At 43.6% G+C, this 19,115-nt stretch overlaps 1 protein-coding gene across 3 annotated transcripts in view; it reads right to left on the bottom strand.

The window, feature by feature from the left end:
- Positions 1-19,115, bottom strand: part of LOC141059517 (LIM homeobox transcription factor 1-alpha-like) — a 134,636-nt gene that overhangs the window by 109,212 nt on the left and 6,309 nt on the right. The window lies entirely within an intron of this gene.

Genomic DNA, 19,115 nt, shown 5'->3' with positions numbered 1-19,115 from the left:
CATTGAAATGCACCAGCATTGCAATGTATTATAACTACACAGAAGCTCCTTAGACCATGATTTGATCATGGTCTAAGCAGTTTTCTGTAGCATGGTGACCCAAGTGTTGTCATGATGACCCTGAGTCACTATGGTAGCATTCGGGCCCCGATGATAAGACAGAGGGGGCTCCCTCCTTTGGCCTTCCCCCTAAATGTTGTGATTGCTCTCAATCGCAGCATTTATGGGGTTAAACAGCCAGGGGCGGTGCTGGCACGATCCTTGGCTGTTAGTGCAGGAGCTCAGCCACTAGCATCGCTGAGCTCCTTCTGTGATTAAGCACCTCATGCGCAATCATGCTGTGAGCGGTCAGTCATATTGACGAACCGATCACAGCTTCCTGAATGCAGGGACCGACGTCATGGGTCCCCACACCTCTTTCCATGCCACTCACCTGTCAGTGACAGCTTTCGGCTTTGAAGTGTCACTCAGTTTTGACATGCAGTCACAGTTTAAAGTCATGACGAACATAGCACGCCATGATACGGGAACTGACACCCACTCATGAAGTACTATGTCTGTCATTGGTCACTAAGTGTTAAGGAAAGAAAAAAGGAACACAATTGTAACACAAAATAAACCAAAGTCCAGCCATTCAAATGAGAGTCAAGTCATTGTCCTTTACAATCTGTATCCCGTATACTAAACTTCCCTCACTTCAAATTTTTTATACTTTAAGGTGGGATTTGTTTTTTGTGTTCATTTTTGCTTGTCTAATCTATTTCTTTGTAGATTGAAAAAACTGAAAAAAAATGCCACCCTTTGCCAACAAAAAAATGAAAGGGAAACATAAACAAGTTGATAAATTTTCTCTCCACCGACATCATATTATCTGTAGTCAAGTGTAAAACCCAAATACATCTGTTTATCACAGGAAATAAGAACATGTAGGTTTGTGTCTGATTTTATCTGGTACTTCATCTCTGGCTTCTCTTCAAAGTTAGTGATGAAGCATTCGAAATGTGGAGGCAGAGAGAATATTCATCCTATGTACACAGGGCTAAACTTGACCTTCATAAAGTCAATCTTCAATACAAACACAAGTGGAGTAAGTTTCAACTTTGTGACCTCAACAATGTTAACTCCTTGCATTGCCTGCTGTATGAACCTTTAATTTTTGTGCTGCAGGGAAATCACACATTTATTTTTTTTATTAAAATAAAATGAAAATTGGTAATAAACAACTGTTGTCACATTATTAGACACTCCAAGCCATCACGCATCTTTACGGGAGCACGAGAGATGGGCCAATCTACTGAAAATTAGCAGAAATTCAGGCAGAGGTAGAAAATTGCTGGTAAAAGCTGTTTATTATGCTCTGAGATCTCTCCAGATCCCAGAGCCTTAGGAACAGAGTGGTTTAAAAATAAAAAATATTAAACTCACCCTGACCCTCATCTGTCCTAGCGCCACAACTCCCTTGTCCATTCCTTTGTTGGCTCGCCTTCTCCATCTGGTTCCAGTCTTTTCCTTCATCTTCAGTCTTCTTCTTTCTGTGACACTTATGTCGATAACTAGGCCTCACATGACGTCACGACCTACGTCGTCTTACCTCATAGTGATGTGACTTATTGCCTAGTCAACCTCTTGAGTGCTGAAGATGTAAGAAAAGAGCCAGATCGAGGAAGAGAGCAAGTGGACAATGGGCCGAGGAGATGTCACACCAGGACAGAGGATGGGTAAAGAATCAAGCAAATCGAATCAGAAAAAAATTCAGGTTCTGGTGAATCCAAATGCGAAAGTTAAAGTGAATTTGATTTGCTTCAAATTGATTTGTTCATTTCTAACAAGCACACTTCGGAGACTGTACCATGATTTACAGGATACGAAATGGAGTGTCCAAATGCAGGACAATCAGGTTAAGTGCCATGAATAAAGCATGGTCTCTTTAGGGCTGAATACACTTTAATATATTCAGAAGGATATCTGAAATTCATTTGGTATCTAATTATTTAGCTTTGAAAAGTTTTTATTACTCATTTCTGTATATATTTATTTTACCTGATAAAAGAACTTTTACTGTACAATAAAAATAATAGTATGCATCAAAGTTTTTTGCAATTGATTGCTCTAAATTGGGTATAGACTCACCAATACCAACCCTTGAATAATACAAATGTCCAACAAACTAATTTTTATCGGTCACTTGGAGAGATGTTTTACTAACAGGAGAGTAGGAAAAATGAAGGAGTACAGAGAATGCTATGCTACAATGGCATTCCTGAAAATGCGTTATTGCAAAACCCATAGGCTCTGATTCATTAAGACTGGCGTGGTTCACATCGATGTTGATCTTCATCATGGCGAGTGTTAGCGTTAGATGTTCCTGATTCAATAGCAGGCACACGCCTCTTAATGAATCAGGAGCATCTAATGAGTGGTGTGCACTTCTGAGCATCTATCCACAAATCTTACTTCAGTGAAAGAGTGGAGAAAGATTTCTGGCATAAGGGATGCCACAGCTCGTCATGAATTAGACAACCTGTGGCATCTCATCTCTGGTGCACCCCCATTCTACCCCAGCTTTGCCCATTTTGGTGGAGCTGGTGGACACTGGAATGAAATTTCTCCAAATTTTGAGACTTTTCAAATCAATTTACCGTACGTCAGAATTTTAGCAAAACTGCTTTGATGAAACAGGCTCAATGGACACCAGTCTTGATGGACTGCAAGGCACCAAATATATTAACAGGCCCACACCACTTAATGATTTTGGTTGCATCTTAAGGCTACTTTCACACATTAGGCTTTAAAATCTGGAGGGCAGTGGCGAAATGTTGCTAAACCGGATCCGGCAGAAGCTGCGGATCATCATTTTCGGACGGATGCAGTGCAGAGCAGATTTAAAGTGACATCGCATACAAACCAGGATTTCTTCGTTCTCCACTTCCAGGGTTAAATTTCACATTATCCGGGCATGCGCTCTTCATAAAAGCGGTCCAGCACTGCAAAAAAAAAGTTGCATGGAACGTTTTTTTTCAGCCACCGGACAGACATTTTTTGCCGTTTCCGGCAAAAGCCGGATGCGACGCATGAACATACGGCACAATGCAGTGACAATGAAAGTATATGAGTAAAAAAACGGTTCCAGGGGGAACCGGCGCCGGATCCGGTTTTTGCATATTTCGCCGCATCGCGCCTGATGCTAAAAAACTGAAGTGTGAAAGTAGCCTTAACGTGGCGTCCCAAGTTTTCATAGCGTATATACCAATTTTTTTAGAGTAAAACCTTTGATGAATTGGCCCCATAGTGCTTATTTTTAACATTTGCAATTACAAAGATTATAAAGCCTGATGTTCGTTTTGCAGAAAATGTTACCTTAACTAGCTTTACACCGCCTGTGTGTCAAAATACATCATGGATCCCTATCCTGTCTGTTTATGATCGCCAACTATGTTGATATATTCTATGTGGTTAAGAGCAGGCTACAGCGCACTAAACAATACGAACTATGTTGCAAATTTACAACTATTCCATGAGTCCCAAACTTTACTCCTAAACTTATTTTGCTTCCTTTGCCAAATGCAGTTCAGGAACCTCTGACTTAGGATTTGTAGCTGGATTGGTAGAGCCATATTTGGTGTATACACAAACAACTCAGATCTGTTCCCTCTGAAATTGATCCAAATTTTAATTATTTAAAGCCAGTGACTATAGTTATTGTTCTGGGAAATGACTTTCAGCTTATTGCAGTGAGTTTTTTCTACTTCTCCCTATGTAAAGTGCTTATATATGTATACTAGCTGAAGAGCCCAGCGCTGCCCGGGCATAGTAACTAAGTGTGGTTAGTTATAACAAATTATAATTATCCTCCATCCCATAGTCCAGTGCCCATATACCCATAATACATATCTTCCATTCCATAGTCCCGTGCCCATATACCCATCATACATAACCACCATCCCATAGGCCTGTGCCCATATACCCATCATACATATCCTCCATCCCATAGTCGAGTGCCCATATACCCATCACACATCCTCCATCAAATAGTCCCGTGCCCATATACCCATCATACATATCCGCCGTCCCATAGTCCCGTGCCCATATACCCGTCATACATATCATACATCCCATAGTCCAGTGCCCATATACCCATCACACATCCTCCATCCCATAGTTCCATGCCCATATACGCATCATACATATCCGCCATCCCATAGTCCCGTGCCCATATACCCGTCATACATATCCTCCATCCCATAGTCCAGTGCCCATATACCCATCACACATCCTCCATCCCATAGTCAACCATTATGACATCAAAATGAGCGGCGGGGCTTGCAACCTATGATGACATCAGCGTCGCCATGGCAACCATTGTGACATCATAATGAGGGGCGGGGCTTGACACGCACACACTGCTTCCCCAGTATGCAAATAGGGGCATTGTGACATCATAATGAGGGGCGGGGCTTGACACGCACACACTTTTCCCCCCAGTATGTAGATAGGGGCAAAATTGTTTGGTGAATTGGAACGCGCGGGGTTAAAATTTCGCCTCACAACATAGCTTAGGACGCTCTCGGGGTCCAGACGTGTGACTGTGCCAAATTTTGTGGCTGTAGCTGCGACGGTGCGGATGCCTATCCCGGACATACACACATACACACACACATACATACATACATACACACATACATACACACTTTGAGCTTTATATATTAGATTTCCCACGCAGCAATGGCATAAAGTGAGACTAGGGACTTTTTTTTTTTTTTTTTTTAAAGTGGTGGAGGAATACAGTGCGGAAGGATACCTACCTTCCGTCATTGTATTCCTGGAGCTGGTAGAGAACGGTAGCATCAGCTGATGCTGCTGTTCTCCACGCAAGATGGACGTGGGACCCTCGTGGACTTCTGCGGATCGGGGTAAGTATATTGGTGTTTTTTTATTTTGATATTTATTCCTCAAGGGGACAATGGCTTCGGGGATCAAAGTGACAAGTGACGGTGAGTATGTACTCTATGTTATATGTACTGTATGTCTATATGTATGTATTGTATGTAGTATATATGTATGTTGCATGCATGTAGTATATATGCAGTATATATGTAGTATGCATGTTGCATGCATGTGGTATATATGTAGTATGTATGTAGCATGTATGTAGTATGTAGCATGTATGTAGTATGTATGTTGCATGTATGTAGCATGTAGTGTGTATGTATGTAGCATGTATGTAGTATGTATGTTGCATGTATGTAGCATGTAGTGTGTATGTTGCATGTATGTAGCATGTAGTATATATGTAGTATGTATGTTACATGCAGTATATATAGTATATATGTAGTATGCATGTTGCATGCATGTAGTATATATGTTGTATGTATGTTGCATGCATGTAGTATATATGTATTATGTATGTAGTATGTATGTAGCATGTATGTAGTATGTATGTTGCATGTATGTAGCATGTAGTATATATGTAGTATGTATGTTACATGTAGTATATATAGTATATATGTAGTATGCATGTAGTATATATGTTGTATGTATGTTGCATGCATGTAGTATATATGTATTATGTATGTAGTATGTAGCATGTATATAGTATGTAGCATGTATGTAGCATGTAGTATATATGTAGTATGTATGTTACATGTAGTATATATAGTATATATGTAGTATGCATGTTGCATGCATGTAGTATATATGTTGTATGTATGTTGCATGCATGTAGTATATATGTATTATGTATGTAGTATGTATGTAGCATGTATGTAGTATGCAGCATGTATGTAGCATGCATGTAGTATGTAGCATGTATGTAGTATGCATGTTGCATGTAGTATGTATGTTACATGTAGTATATATGTAGTATGCATGTTGTATGTATGTAGCATGTATGTAGCATGTAAATTTTTTTTTTTTTTACATTCAACACATTAGCCGGATGATGGGACTACTACTGTCCCATCATTGGCTAATGTGTCAATCACTGTCATGGTAGCAGGCATCGCCCGATGGGACTTGTAGTCCCATCGGACGATGCCTGCACAGACCCCCGGAGCCTGCACAGACCACCGGCAGGCCGGCACAGCCCCCCAGAGCCTGCACAGACCACCGGCAGGCCGGCACAGCCCCCCGGCAGGCCGGCACAGACCACCGGAGCCTGCACAGACCACCGGCAGGCCGGCACAGCTCCCCGGAGCCTGCACAGACCACCGGCAGGCCGGCACAGCCCCCCCGGCAGGCCGGCACAGACCCCCGGAGCCTGCACAGACCACCGGCAGGCCGGCAGCCCCCCGGCAGGCCGGCACAGACCCCCGGAGCCTGCACAGACCACCGGCAGGCCGGCACAGACCCCCGGACAGTCGGCACAGCCCCCCCGAAGGCCCGAACTGACGGCGCATCATGATGCGCACAGACAGCGCATTATGATGATGTCATTTCGGCAGCCAATCAGAGCCACAAAAGTGGCTCATTGCATTTTGGACTTCCGATTCCGGTATCCGATACGAAAAAAGTATCGGTACTCGGTATCGGAATTCCGATACGGCAAATATCGGCTGATACCCGATACTTGCGGTATCGGAAAGCTCAACACTAGTGATGGGTATATGGGCATTCGACTATGGGATGGAGGATATGTTTGATGGGTATATGGGCACTCGACTATGGGATGGAGGATATGTATGATGGGTATATGGGCACGGGCCTATGGGATGGTGGATATGTATGATGGGTATATGGGCACGGGACTATGGAATGGAAGATATGTATTATGGGTATATGGGCACTGGACTATGGGATGGAGGATAATTATAATTTGTTATAACTAACCACACTTAGTTACTATGCCCGGGCAGCGCCGGGCTCTTCAGCTAGTGTATATATATATATATATATATATATATATATATATATTGGGATTTGACACAGTTTACTTCTGCAGACCCTTGGATCAAGTCTGACAAATAAAACAACGGTCTTGATTAACTAAAAGCTAATTCTTCCTGAAATGCTGACTACATACCAGTGGCGTAACTAGAGACTGATGGGCCCTGGTGCAAGATCTGTATCCCCCTATTCTGAATATATATTTATGCCCTCCTCCTTGGTATATATGTTCCCCATCCTGGTATATGTATATATATTTATATGCCCTCCATCCTGGTATACGTGTCTCTCATCCTAGTATGCATATCCCTCATCCAAGCACCATCTTGTTATATATATCCACCATCCTCGTATATGCCCCTTATGCTGGGCTTCATCCTGATATATATCCCCAATCCTGGTATATATCCCTTATTCTGGGCCCCATCCTGGTATGTACTGTATATCCCCAATCCTAGTATATGTACTCCAATCTGGCGCTGTCCTTTAATGTATAGAAAGAAATAAACTATTATACTCACCAGGGACGTACATAGAAGTCATGGGGCCCCATTGCAGAATTATAATGCACTCCCCATGGTCCTCCATGTAGCATAACATAAAGCTCATAGTCCTCCATATAATATAATGCACTGCCATAGCCCTCCATATTGTATGATGTAACCCCATAGTCCTCCATACAGTATGCTGCAACACCCATAATACTCGATATTGTATAGTGCACCCCCATAGTCCTTCATGTAATATAATGCACCTCTCTCATAGTCCTTCAAATAATATAATGCACCTATCATAGCCCTCCATATAGTATAATGCACCCCATAGACCTCTGTATGGTATAATGCATCCCATAGTCCTCCATATAGTATAATGCACAGCACATAGTCCTCCATATAGTATACTGCACAGCCCATAGTCCTCCATATAGTATAATGTAACCCATAGTCTTCCATAAAATATAATACACTCTCCATAGTCCTCCATATAGTTTAATGCACCTCTATATTATTATAATAAACAGCCCATATCCTTCATATAAAATAATGTATAGCCTATAGTTTTTCATATAGTACAATGCACAACTCATAGCCCTCCATATAGTGTAATGCACAGCCCATAGTCCTCGATAAAGTATAATACACAGCCCATAGTCCTCCATATAGTATCATGCACCCCATAGTCAATTATATAATATAATGCACTCTCCATAGTCCTTCATATAGTATAATGCATCCCATAGTCCTCCATATAGTATACTGAACAACCCATAGTCCTCATGTAATATAATGCACAGCCCATAGTCCTCTATATAGTATACTGCACAGCCCATAGTCCTCCCTATAGTATAGTGCACTCCCCCATAGTCATCAATATAGTATAATACACCCAATAGTCCTGCATACAGTTTAATTCACTACCATAGTCCTACATATAGTATAATACACCCCCCATAGTCTGCTATATAATATCATGCATCCCTCATAGTCCTCCATATAGTATAATGCACCCCCATATTCCTCAATATAGTATAATGAACCCCATAGTCTTTCTTGTAATGAACAGCCCACAGTCCTCCATATAGTAGAATGAAAAGGCCATAGTCCTCAATATAGTATAATGCACCCCATAGTCCTCCATATAAAATGCACTCTCCATAGTCCTCCATATAGTGCAATTCACCTCCATATTAGTATAATACACAGCCCATATCCTTCATATAATGTAATGCACAGCCCATGTCCTCCATACAGTATAATGCGCTCCCCAGTCTTCCATATAGTATAATATACCCCATAATCCTCCATAGAATATAATGCAATATCCATAGTCCTCCATATAGTATTATGCACCTATATATTAGTACACCATGTTCCAAATTATTATGCAATTTGTTTTTAAGTGTCATAGCTTTTTTTTTTTTTTTAGTTTTAATGAAATCCATTGATGGTATTGTGTCTCAGGGTTCTTTGGATCACTGAAATCAATCTCAGATACCTGTGATAATTATTTTGCAATGTGAGCCCAATAAAAGGAAAACTGGATGTTCCACACTATTGAGCAGGCCACAGTTTTCAAGTAACGTGGGAAAGAAAAAGGATCTCTCTGCTTCTGAAATGCATCAAATAGTGCAATGCCTTGGTCAAGGGATGAAAATTTTAGATATTTCCAGAAAACTCAAGCGTGATCATCGTACTGTTAAGAGATTTGTGGCTGATTCTGAGCACAGACATGTTTGTGCTGATAAAGGCAGAATGAGGAAGGTTTCTGCCAGGCAAGTTCATCAGATTAAGAGAGCAGCTGCTATTGCAAACAGATATTTGAAGCTGCTGGTGCATCTAGAGTCCCTCGAACCTCAAGGTGTAGGATCCTTTAAAGGCTTGCTGTGGTGCATAAACCTACTATTCGGCCACCCCTAAACAGTGCTCACAAGCAGAAATGGATGCAGTGGGCCCAGATATACAGTACATAAAGACTAATTTTCAAACAGTCTTGTTTACTTACGAGTGTCGAGCAACCCTGGATGGTCCAGATGGATGGAGTAGTGGATGGTTGGTGGATGGCCACCATGTCCCAACAAGGATGCGATGTCAGCAAGGAGGTGTAGGAGTCATGTTTTGGGCCGGAATCATGGGGAAACAGCTGGTAGGGCCTGTGAGGTAGCGCTGTTATTCGGGTAGGGGATACTCGCTCAGCAGCCACATGTGACCTACCCTGGCCACATTATATGGTTCATAGCCACGCCCACCGGGTCACATGACTCTGACCTCATCACAGGTCCTTCAAGCATATACACACTCTTTACAACAGTGTTCGTTAACCCCTTTCTGACATCAGACATACTATCCCGTCCATGGGACCCGGGCCACTATGCCCATGGACGGGATAGTACGTCTAGCGTGATCAGCGGCGCCCACGTGGTGAGCGCCGTTGATCGCGGCCGGGTGTCAGCTGATTATCACAGTTGACACCCGGCACTATGTGTCACGGACAGCCCCCGACACGTTAACCCCTTGCACACCGTGATCAAACACGATCGCAGTGTACCGGGGTTAAAGGGAAGCATCGGCAGGGAGGGGGCTCCCTCCATGCTTCCCTGAACCCCCTACAGCAGCGCAATGTGCACGCTGCTGCAGGGGGGCTCTTTCCCTGCAGGCTCCCGGATGGCGACGGGGACCTTCGGGGGCCTGCATAGAGCTGGCTTCCTCAGTGCCTGCAAAGCGCAGGCAAGGAGGAAACCTGCACACTGCCTGTGACAGATCAGCGATCAGATCAGACAACCTAATAAAGTTAAAAAAAAAGTGTTAAAATCATTTAAAAAAAATCGCTAAATAAATTAAAAAAATAAATTCATTTTTTGGAAATAGAAAAAAACAATAAAAGTACACATATTCGGTATCACCGTGTCCGTAACAACCTGCCCTATAAAACTGTCCCATTAGTTAACCCCTTTAGTAAACCCCTTAAAAAATAAAAATAAAAAATGAAGCAAAAAATAATGATTTATTATAATACCGCCGAACAAAAAGTGCAATAACGTGCGATCAAAAAGACACATATAAATATCCAAGGTACCGCTGAAAACGACATCTTGTCCCTCAAAAAACGAGCTGCCGTACAGCATCATCAAAGAAAAAATAAAAAAGTTATAGCTCGCAGAATAAAGCGATACAAAAATAATAATTTTTTTATGTAAAATCGTTTTTATTGCATAAAAGCGCCAAAACATAAAAAAATGACATAAATGAGGTATCGCTGTAACCGTACTGACCCGAAGAATAAAATTGCTTTATCAATTTTACCGCACGTGGAACGGTGTAAATGCACCCCCCAAAATAAATTCATGAAACACTGGTTTTTGTTCATTCTGCGTCCCAAAAATCGGAATAAAAAGCGATCAAAAAATGTCACGTGCCCGAACATGATACCAATAAAAACGTCAACTCGTCCCACAAAAAATAAGACCTCACATGACTCAGTGGGTCAAAATACAGAAAAATTATAGCTCTCAATATGTGGTGATGCATAAACTATTTTTACAATAAAATGCGTCTTTTAGCGTGTGACAGCTGCCAAAAATAAAAACCGCCATAAATAGTAAATCAAACCCCCCGTTATCACCCCCTTAGTTAGGGAAAAATAATAAAATTAAAAAATGTATTTATTTCCATTTTCCCATTAGGGTTAGGGCTAGGCCTAGGGTTAGGGCTAGGGCTAAGGTTAGGGCTAGGGTTAGGGCCAGGGTTAGGGCTGAGATTAGGGTTAGGGGTGTGTTGGGGTTAGGGTTGGAGTTAGAATTGGGGGGTTTCCACTCTTTGGTCACATCAGGTGTTCTCCAAATGCAACATGGCGTCTGATCTCAATTCCAGCCAATTCTGCGTTGAAAAAGTCAAATGGTGCTCCTTCCCTTCCAAGCTCTGCCATGCGCCCAAACATTGTTTTACCCCCACATGTAGGGTATCAGCCTACTCAGGACAAATTGCAAAACAACTTTTGGGGTCCAATTTCTCCTGTTACCCTTAGGAAAATAAAAAATTGGGGGCAAAAATATCATTTTTGTGGAAAAAAATGATTTTTTTATTTTCACACCCGGGCGTTATAAACTTCTGTGAACCACTTGGGGGTTCAAAGTGCTCACCACACATCTAGGTAAGTTCCGTGGGGGTTCTAGTTTCCAAAATGGGGTCACTTGTGGGGAGTTTCAATAGTTTAGGTACATCAAGGGCTCTCCAAACGCACATGATACCCGCAGACCATTCCATCAAAGTCTGCATTCCAAAACGTCACTACTTCCCTTCCGAGCCTCGACGTGTCCCCAAACAGTAGTTTTCTCCCACATATGGGGTATCAGGGTACTTAGGACAAATTGGACAACAACTTTGGGGGTCCATTTTCTCCTGGTACCCTTGGGAAAATAAAAAAAATGGGGACTAAATGATCATGTTTGTGGAAAAAATATGATTTTTTTTTTTTCACGCCCGGGCGTTATAAACTTCTGTGAAGCACTGGGGGAGTTCAAAGTGCTCACTACACATCTAGATAAGTTCCTTGGGGGGTCTAGTTTCCAAAATGGTGTCATTTGTCGGGGGTTTCCACTGTTTTGGTACATCAGGGGCTTTCCAAACGCGACATGGTATCCGATCTCAATTCCAGCCAAAAAAGTCAAATGGCGCTGCTTCCCTTCCGAGCTCTGCCATGCACCCAAATAGTCGTTTACACCCACATATGGGGTATCAGCGTACTGAGGACAAATTGCACAATAACTTTTAGGGTCCTGTTACCCTTGGGAAAATAAAAATTGGGGGTGAAAAGATCATTTTTGTGGAAAAAATATGATTTTTTAATTGTACCGCTGTACGTTATAAACTTCTGTGAAGCCCTTGTGGGTTCAAAGTTCTCACCACATATCTAGATAAGTAACTTGGGGGGTCTAGTTTCCAAAATGGGGTCACTTGTGGGGGGTTCCACTGTTTAGGTACATCATCGGCTCTCCAAACGTGACATGGCATCCAATCAGAATTCCAGCCAATTTTGCATTGAAAAAGTCAAATGGCGCTCCTTCCCTTCTGAGCTCTGCCATGCGCAGAAACAGTGGTTCCCCCCACATATCAGGTATCAGCGTACTCAGGACAAATTGCACAATAACTTTTGCAGTCCAATTTCTCCTTTTACCCTTGGTAAAATAAAAAAAATTGAACCTGAAATATTTTTTTGTGAAAAAAAGTTAAATGTTAAATTTTTTTTTAAATATTCAAAAAATTCCTGTGAAGCACCTGAAAGGTTAATAAACTTTTGAATGTGGTTTTGAGCACCTTGAGGGGTGCAGTTTTTAGAATGGTGTCACTTTTGGGTATTTTCTATCATATAGACCCCTCAAAGTGGCTTCAAATGTGATGTGGTCCGTAAAAATAAAATGGTGTTGTAAAAATGAGAAATTGCTGGTCAACTTTTAACCCTTATAACTTCCTAACAAAAAAAAATTTTGGTTCCAAAATTGTGCTGATGTAAAGTAAACATATGGGAAATGTTACTTATTAAGTTTTTTCTGTGTCGTATCTCTGTGATTTAAGGGCATAAAAATTCAAAGTTATAAAATTGCGAAATTTTCGCCAAATTTCCGTTTTTTTCACAAATAAACGTAAGTTATATGAATTAAATTTTACCACTAACATGAAGTACAATAAGTCACGAGAAAACAATGTCAGAATCACCGGGATCCATGGAAGCGTTTCAGAGTTATTACCTCATAAAGGGACAGTGGTCAGAATTGTAAAAATTGGCCCGGTCATGAACGTGCAAACCACCCTTGGGGGTAAAGGGGTTAAATACACCCCCTGGGTGGGTTTGTAGGTAACCAGGTCCACCCATCTCTCTAGTTACCTGGAGACTTCTTCCTTACACATTGAAACAACACCTCAGCAGTATCACTGCTGATCAACACATAAGTCTCCATCCCAAAGCCACCCACTTTGAGATACATAACGGCCATTCAGTATTCTGCCATTCATCCTTTCTCCTGGGACATCCACACAGCACCCCCTAGCGGACACAGTGGTTACTACACCACATACCTCCCCTCTCTGTTCAAACTTGTGGGGTTGAACACACAACATTACACCAGGGTCTCGCAACCGGGCACTCACTACACCTTGCCCCACAGGTCGAGAGAACTGTCTCCATCTGTCATACGGCCTCGTTCCTATGTTAGACCTCCCCCGCCTCCAACGGTCAGAATATAGGTCATTGGCTTTGACCCTCCAGTCACGGTCTGTCTGCGTCATCAGACACTGGTTAGTCACCATCCTTTCTCTATCTAAGCGTCTTGTAACAAATGGTACCCCACCATATCTAAGTTTACTTTTCATTACATTAACTGCACAGTTCTTTGCATCTGCTGTCTCCGTAGCAACCTCCAGTTCACACTGTAATCAACGGTGCAATCAATCAAAGGCTCATCTTTCTCTGCTTCTTCCACCTGGTGTTTCAACTGTTTCAGACACACATCATTTCCCTCCGCCAGGTCTTGGTACTGCTCAGAATTACACCTTTCATCATCCATTTGCCTTAGTACAACCTTCAGTTTTTTCTCTGTACGACGTACTTGTTTGCTAGCAGATTGTCGCACTTTAATATCTGCATCAAGCTGTTCCACCAGTAGTGCAACCTTTGCTTCTAAGTCCTTATTCTCGCGAACTAATTGCTGACGGGCATTCTCATTCTTCTGAGCCTTACTACGTACTGTCTTCAGATCAGCATCCATCTGGTCTACCTGAAGTGTGGCCTTTCTCAGCTTGTCATTGGCTAATTCAACGTTGCCGTGTTCTTCCTCTACTTCTTCAAGCTGAACAATGCGAGACTCTAACCGCCTCTTTTCTTCCAAAGCCAGAGCACCGTCACCTCTGTTGTTGGCAATCACATCAGCCAGTTCATCTTTTTCCTGCTGTGCTTGTCTTTTAGCACACTCTGCAGCAGCAAACTCCATCTGCAAACAAGTCACCTCTGCTTCCATACTTTTCAGTTTCTTTTTGTTTTCACACTGTTCCTCACTCAGGCCTGGCCGCTGTAAGTCTTCATCCCACTTCTTCTCCCGCAGAAGACCTCTTACAGTTTTTGTTAGTACTCCTACCTCTTCTCTGAGGGACTTATTCAGACCTTGCCATGATGCCAGGTGACCTTTGAGCTCGAAGATTTCTTTCTATAACTCATCCAGTCTGTGCTCCCTTTCTCTCTCAGAGCCACAGTCACCCCTAGAGTCTGAGTCACGCCGATCATCCGAGTCAACCTTCCAGTTACCCTCTGACCGTGTGTCCACTCCAGTCACCTCATCTCCCAGCCCACCATCTGTCTTGTCACGAGACATCAGGTCCGTCAGTTGGGCAGATGTACTTCTTCTTCCGGTCAGTTCTACCTCTGACCTGTCCACGTCAGGCGCAGTCACCGTCTCAATACCTGTTAGCCCAACAGTAGAAACGTCTCCAACCTCCTGCCATATGTCATCAAACATGAAAAAGTCCCGGCCCCTCTCAAAGGTATGCACTAAGTTTGGTGGCATACTACCACCTTGACACTTCCCCTTTGTCATCTCAATCATAACTCTGTCCACCGTATAATTCACAATGCCCCCATGGTCACAGCAAACCCTGACGTTTTTCTCGGTCAGAGATAAAATGAGAGGAGTTCCTGTCAGAGTCACCTGACTCTTTGAGTCCAGCCTACCGGGGACTCCTTCCCGGTGCAGCATCACGGTACACACCTGTGGCCCATCGTTATCAGGAAAATACATACCGCACTCCTCAAAACTCATACACACACACTGCGGTTCCCCAGACCTACCCACTGAGGCAACCAGTGCTGCGATTTCCTGAACCACCCCAATTTGGGTTGCCGCCCCCTCCTGGGACTCCACCCCTTTTTGGGTTCCCACTCCAATTTGGGTCACCGCACCCTTCTGGGACTCCACCCCCTTTTGGGCTACCACCCTGATTTGGGTCACTGCCCTCTTCTGGGACTCCACCCCCTTTTGGGCTACCACCCCGATTTGGATCACCTCCCCCTTTCGGGATTTCCCCATGTCCGTTCTGTAGAACTTCTTATGCCACAGTTCACACAGTACAGCTTTATGTCTTTTTGGGCTGGTACTTGCCCTTTAAGCATGATACCACACCAGAACCTTCTGGCACTGCCACAGCTCCTGCTGTCGCAAATCACCGACACTACCAGCTGCTGTTCACACACAGCGGCTGGTGTCCTCTTCGTAACCCCGCCGAGTTACAGGAAGCCGCTTGTCCCCTTCGTAACCCCGCCGAGTTACCTGAAGTTGCTTGTCCCCTTCGTAACCCCGCCAAGTTACAGGAAGCCGCTTGTCACCTTCTTGACTCCCACTGAGCCACTGCAGGCTGAGTTGGGAAAAGAAGAAAAAGGCAAAAAAACACACCACAAAAACTCACATGTCCTTTCTGTGTACTATTCAGGACATTCCGTCTCCTCCTGAGACCATCCAACATACAGGGCGCACCGGGTGCAATTCAGGGAGCGACCATCCTCCCATGGTTTCCCAACACACTAGCCACACCACACAAAACTCACGTGTCCTGTCTGTGTGCTATTCAGTATGTTCCGTCTCCTTCTGAGACCGTCCAACACACATGGCGCACCGGATGCTATTCAGGGAGTGGCCCTCCTCCCAGGGTTTCCCAACACACTGGCCTCACCAGGTCCAGGGGCTTAGTGGGTGTCTTCAAGACATCCATCTCCTCCTGAGACTGCCCAACACTCACGCCTCACCAGGTCCAAGGTCATACCACGTGCTCCAGAGATCCGATTCTTCTCCTAGAATCTCCCAACACTGACCCTCCTGGACCTTGCTCACTGAACCCTCCAGGTACACTGTCTCTCTTACTGACCCAGGTCAGTACAACACGAACACCTGTCCGTTACCTGTGTTGGCCTCCACAGGTCCTCAGATACCTCTACTCCACAGAGGCACCCTATCAATCACCAGTCTCTTTCTCACTGACCCCTGTCAGTACAACACGGTTTTCACGACTGTCACCTGCTGGCTGCGCAGGTTCTCGGACCCCTCTACCACAGAGTTATCCTATAAGTCTCTTTCTCCTGGGGAAACAGCCGCACTGGGTTCACCGATCCGGACAGTGCCTTACTCACTAGGCCGCCCCAGAGCCACAGCTGGGCAGTTGCTTCCCCAACCATCAGCCTTCCTGGCTCAGCGTTGCCAGCACTGCAACATGCATTTTTGGAAACTGTTGCCCTTAGCAACCGAACTTTGCAGTCCTCTTCCGTTGCTTCTAGTAACAAGGCTACAACACTGCCCATAGCATTCTCCACTAATTGTGAGGTAGCGCTGTTATTCGGGTAGGGGATACTCGCTCAGCAGCCTCAAAATCAGATCTGACACAGATTTTCCATAAAGCAAGCATAGTCCATGCGGTTTGTTCAACATCATGAACCCACACCACCAACAAAACTTCATATAAACAGCAGAGCGTCCATGCAGAGTTTCACTCTGTAAACCCTGTGTTCACACAGATTGTACAATGTCCAGCATACAGGCTCTCTTAGCCTCACTTATCTCATCCACGTAAGCTGCTTCAGCTTACTGCAGACGTTCATTCCCTCCCCTGGGAACTCTCAGACACGTGCAGCCATTCACCACAGCCACTTCACAGGCTGTTAGCCAGGAAGCTCCATCTCAGCGGGACCTTCCACACTGGACCAATCGGGTCCCAGCATTCACCCCATGTGACCTACCCTGGCCACATTATATGGTACATAGCCACGCCCACCAGGTCACATGACTCTGACCTCATCACAGGTCCTTAAAGCATTTACACACTCTTTACAACAGTGTTCTTTAAACACACCCCCTGGGTGGGTTTGTAGGTAACCAGGCTCGCCCATCTCTCTAGTTACCTGGAGACTTCTCCCTTACACATTGAAGCAACACCTCAGCAGTATCACTGCTGATCAACACATATGTCTCCATCCCAAAGCCACCCACTTTGAGATACATAACGGCCATTCAGTATTCTGCCATTCATCCTTTCTCCTGTGACTTCCACACAGCGCCCCCTAGCGGACTCAGTGGTTACTACACCACAGGCCCTTTAAGGTTCCTGAAGGTGTGAAAATAACCTCTGCAAAGTATATAGAGTTTCTGACTGGCAACTTTCTTCCATGGTATAAAAAGCAGAAACGTGCCTTCAGGAGCAAAATCATCTTCATGCATGACAATGCACCATCTCATGCTGCAAAGAATACCTCTGAGTCATTAGCTGCTATGGGCATTAAAGGAGATAAACTCATGGTGTGGCCACCATCTTCCCCTGACCACAACCCTTTGGAGTATCATCAAGCAAAATATCTATGAGGGTGGGAGGCAGTTCACATCAAAACAGCAGCTCTGGGAGGCTATTCTGTCTTCATGCAAAGAAATACAAGCAGAAACGCTCCAAAAACTCACAAGTTCAAAGGATGCAAGAATTATGAAGGTGATATCAAAGAAAGGTTCCTATGTTACTATGTAACTTGGCCTGTCGGGATATTTTGGAGTTAAATAGCTTTTTTGTTCAGTGAATGTGACCTCCTAATGCTGCAAATTCCACAAATGAGCATTTTCAGCTCTTTAAAACATATCAAAAGTTTAGAAATTCTACTGTGCCTAATAATTTGGAACAGTGCATTTTGAGTTTTTATTCATTTTGGAGATTATACTGTTATCATTTGGAAGTTTCTTCAATAAAATTCGATGTATACTCTAACAGGTGATGACCTTTATTAGACTGACTGTCATTTGCACTGACCATTTAGGAAAATATCATTTGCATAATAATTTGGAACACGGTGTATAATACACAGCCCATATCCTTCATATAATATAATACATAGCCCATAGACCTCTAAACAGCATAATGCACAGCCAATAATCATCCATGCAGTAATATAGCCACCGTGTACTCCCTGATTTAAAAAAATAAAAATTCCAGTAAGGATAAGGATATTTTTGTTCAAGAATAGAAACTTTAACTTTGAGTTGCCGGAGTTACTCGAATTTTTATTAGCTGTTATTTTACTCCAGAGCACCAACTTTATACAGTGAGCACCCCATTTATTCAACTTTTGATATAAAAAAATAAATACTTTCCATCCACTCCTCTGTCATGTGGCATCTTCTTAAAAGCCGGCAGCTGATTTCAGCATGCAAGTGACGGCAGCTCATTGACGTCACTACCCTGCACGCCAATGTCAGATGATAGTCTCTGATTGACCAGTAGCTTGCATTGCCGCGCATGGACCTGACTGGTCTGTGAGCCACAATACACTTCAACTGGATGTGCATTCGAGGATGCACATCCAGTCAAAGTTTCTGCTGGTGACGGCAGCTCCCACCAGCATGGGCCCGGTTGCGACCTCTGCAACTGCATTCATTACTCCCCTGCTACATAAGAAGACTTGATGTGTAACCTGAAGTTCATAGATCCCAATGTAAAATCTGTACTATAACCTCCAATGATTCAGTGTAAATTTCTGATAGATTTTTGTGGTAGTGTTTTTGAGCAGATTATGCTGGGTTTAAGTGGTTTTTCACAAAAAATACAAGTTATCCCAGGATAGGGGAAAACTTGTGGATTTTTGGGGGTCTGACTGCGAAGACCCACAGTAATCCTCAGAACCGGACACTGGAGCCACAAGCACATTCTTGGCCTACACTTCATTCA

Source organism: Dendrobates tinctorius, unplaced genomic scaffold (genome assembly GCF_039654945.1).
Source record: "Dendrobates tinctorius isolate UK_male_01 unplaced genomic scaffold, ASM3965494v1 ptg000228l, whole genome shotgun sequence".
NCBI classification, from domain to species: Eukaryota; Metazoa; Chordata; class Amphibia; order Anura; family Dendrobatidae; genus Dendrobates; species Dendrobates tinctorius.
The sequence above is the reverse complement of the archived record's forward strand: the minus strand, read 5'-3'. Positions and strand labels throughout refer to the sequence as shown.